Source organism: Pteropus alecto, unplaced genomic scaffold (genome assembly GCF_000325575.1).
Source record: "Pteropus alecto unplaced genomic scaffold, ASM32557v1 scaffold20, whole genome shotgun sequence".
NCBI lineage: Eukaryota > Metazoa > Chordata > Mammalia > Chiroptera > Pteropodidae > Pteropus > Pteropus alecto.
Window position 1 is genome coordinate 44,071,479 of NW_006436298.1, and position 3,776 is coordinate 44,075,254.

A 3,776-nucleotide genomic window follows, 5' to 3' on the forward strand; every position below is an offset into this window, starting at 1 on the left:
CTGCTGATGGCAGAAAAATAATTGCACTTGCCAATTAAAGGCAAGTTATTCTCTTAAAATTCAAATTTCTTATCAGAGTTAGTTTTCACTTTCAAAATTTTCACTCTCTTTTGGCTCACACTGGCCTCTGGGTGTAAGGAAATGCTAATGCAGCCTTGGAGCATTGGGAAAAGGCATTCTCTTTCTTGCTAGCCTTTGCAGACATTCCCTCTTCTTGCCTTATTCCCGGGAGAGTCGTGCTGGGTCTGCTGAGTTGTGGCTGGTCTTGTCTGAACTGGTGCTGTGGTGTTGTGCTAGAATTTACAGGTCAATGATCATGGATTTAGCTATTGCATTTATGTGTAATGACCCCTGTGCCATAGGCCTCCTTGGTCTGCTATACTGCTAGTCCTGTACATGAGTGCCCCACTGGGAAGCTCCAGAACCTTTGCCTGCTTTATGCACACCTCATTGCATGGTGCAGGATTTTGTGAGACAGCTCAAGGCTTCTCCCTTAGCCATTGCTATTCTGCCCCAACACCAAAATGGATCTGGAGCTTTGCTAAGAAATGTAGTCTCTCTGACCGATTTTGTAGACATAAACTCCAGTGTTCTTAAATCATCCCTTAACCTTAATATCTGTTCTTCTCTAACCCCAGGGAAATTGACCCTGAAAGAAAAGCTAGAATACTTACATATGACTACTTGCCCAAGTCTCACCATTCTCAGCTCCTCTCCACAACAATTTAGAAGAATCTTTCCTTATTTCCATGGGGTGGAGTCCTTCCTTACATCATATCTTTATTCCTCTCTTTCCTATGGCTTACAATAAATATGCTCGGGCTCTCATGTTTTGTTCTTGATATATAAAGGGAAATGTAGAATTTACTTTTAAAACTTTGTTTCAACAAGATCTGTATTTCAATGCTATTATTTCACAAAGGATTCAAAAGAGTGCTTTTAGACTTAAATCTGAGCAATGGCAATTTCGATCTGGGGATTATCTGTCTACTACCCCTTCCCTGGGATAATACATCTCTGGGTCTAGCATTTTAATTGCTGAAGGGCAATAGTGGAGGGAGAAAACTGAATTACTATGAGGTAAAACACATTAAGTAGTATTTCTTCAATTCCCATTACATATATTTTACCCAGGTGAAATAGCCCCTGCCTTCTTGAAGCCCTGTTGTCTCCATCTGGATACACACCTGCCCAAAGTCATTCCTTGTTCTGATCCAAGAAATAGCAATAAAAGCTCCCTGAGAAACTGATTGAACTAAAGGGGAACTGAAAAAGTGAGTAATAAAAATACCAGAAGGTACGATCTATCCAATATCTGATACAGCCAGTAGATTCCACTTGCATAAGCCCTCTCATCCTAAGACTGGAAAAACAGGAGAACATGGCCCTTGATTGAATAACATGCCCCTCTGCCCCCACTGACCCCATGCATCTCTCACAAGCATCAAACACAAAGCAGCTTTAATAGCCTTTTCTAGGTTGCCTTTGCTCATTAAAGTACAGACATATAGAAAACAGTGCCGTAGGTGAGTGTTTCCTCATTTAACATGACCGCCCTATCATTAGATCTTTTCCAAAGAGAAATCGACAGAAGCACTGGTGAGCCAGCATTCTCTCAACTACACGCACACACCATGAAGCCAATAAGATGACTTACATATTGCCTAACACTGAGAATATTACCAGTAAATGAAAGTAAAGGGACTCGAGTTTTCTTAGAATAATAGTATTGGTGGCTACTTTATTTTCAAACTGGGAGATTTTTAATAATTAGCTCAAAACAATGGGCATTAACTAGGAATGCCCCAGTCATACTAGGGCATATGGTTATCCTAATGATAATATAGAAGTTATGTTCTGAAAGGTGGTGAATACTAGCAAGAAAAAGGTTTCTTCATCTTATAGGTGTTCTACTCTAAGGATTAAGAAACACTTGATGCCTCTTCTTGGGATGCCAAATAATACTTGTCACAGCCCCTCTAAGATAGAACCAGAAGAAGTGTAGGTTAGATATTGCAGAAGAAAAGAATTAATGAACTTGAAGGCATAGCAACATAAACAATCCAAAATAAAACACAGAGAAAAAAATAATATATAAAGTTAGCATAAAAGATCTGTGGAAAAAACTTCAAGCAGCCTAATATATATGTAATTAGAGTCTCTGAAAGGTGAGAGAAAATACTTGAAGAAATAATGCCTGAAAATTTCTAAATTTGGTGAGGATTATAAATAAATTTGTAGGTCTAAGAAATTTAACAAACCAAATAACATAAATTATGATGAAAAACACATAATCACAACCTAATCGTACAAAACCTATGATTAAAAAAAAAAAAAATTTAAGATCCAAAAGAGAGGAAAAAACTTTACCTACAAAGAAACAAAAATAAGAATTACATCAGATTTCTTAATAAAATAATGCAAGTGAGAAGACAGTGGAACATCTTGAAAATAGTGGGGGAAAAATCTGTCAGTTTAGAATTCTATACCTCATTTTCAGAAAAAATTAAGGCAAAATAAAAACTTTCTAAGACATATAAAAGCTGAAAGAATTCACCAACAGATCTTCACTAAATGAAATTTTAAAAGAAGTCTCTCAGAAAGAAAGAAATAATAGCAGTAGATATTTGGATATATATGCAAAAAAAAAAAAAAAAGGCACCCAAAATGGTGCAAATATATATGAGCACATATATAAGATTTATTATTACTATTTAAATCTATTTAAAAGATAATGACTAAACAATAAGTGTGTAAGAAAAAATGTATGAAAACAATAGCATAAAGGGTACAGAGAAGAAATGAAATATTATATTGTAAGGTCATTGAATTATATACAAAGTGGTATAATATCACTTGACAATAGACTGTGATAAGTAAAAGTATGTACTATACCTGAAAGCAACAACAAAAAGTTATAAATAATAAGCAAAAATAGAAGCTAAAATTGGAAGCATGAAAAGACTTAACTCTAAAGAAGACAGAAATATTAAAACAACAAAATATATGACTACAAAGGAAACAACATATGATCAGTAGAGCCAGAAAAAGCATTTGCAAAATCCAACATTCATTTCTGAACAAAAACAAACAAACAAAAAAATCCAAAGCAAACAAAAAAATCCAAAGCACTCAGCAGACCGGATATAGAAGAAAACTTCTTTAACCTGAGATAGGAGATCAAAAGATAAAAGAAGAGAAAAAAAGAAACAGCTAACACCTTATTTAATAGTGAAATATTGAGTATTTCCCCAAAAATCAGAAACAAGACAAGGATATCTACTCTCACCATATCTATTCACAGTTATACTAGATCTAACCAGTTCAACAAGGCAAGTAAAATAAAGGCATCCAGCATGAAAAGGAAGAAACAAAGCTGTATTCTCAGAAGACATAATTGTCTTTGTAGAAAATTTATTGGAATCTATAAAAAGTTAATAGAACTTATGAGTTTAAAAAGGCTTCAGGATACCAAATCAATATTCAGAAATCAATTGCATGTCTGTATACCAGCAACAATCAATCACCAATCAAAAATAAAAGCAATATTGTTTCTAATAGTATCCTTAGATAATATGATGTTCTTAGGGATAAATCTGACAACAGGTATGCAAGCACTGTACACTGGAAGCTATAAAACAATGTTGAGAGAAATTAAAGAAGACCTAAATTAATGGAGAGACATTGCTTGTTCATAGGTCAGAAGATTTAAGATACTATTAAGATGTTAATTTTCCCCAATTGACCTATAGGCTCCACACAATCTAAATAATAAT

General features: G+C 34.5%; 1 long non-coding RNA gene across 5 annotated transcripts in view; it reads left to right on the forward strand.

Moving 5' to 3' along the window:
- LOC107195772 overlaps positions 1–3,776 on the forward strand; it is a 62,390-nt gene that overhangs the window by 13,837 nt on the left and 44,777 nt on the right. The window contains exon 5 of one of the 5 annotated variants that reach the window (XR_003046728.1): positions 1,135–1,274. The exons of the other annotated variants lie outside the window; for them this stretch is intronic. This is a non-coding gene — a long non-coding RNA (uncharacterized LOC107195772). The remainder of the gene's footprint in view (positions 1–1,134; positions 1,275–3,776) is intronic. 5 annotated transcript variants of the gene reach the window in all.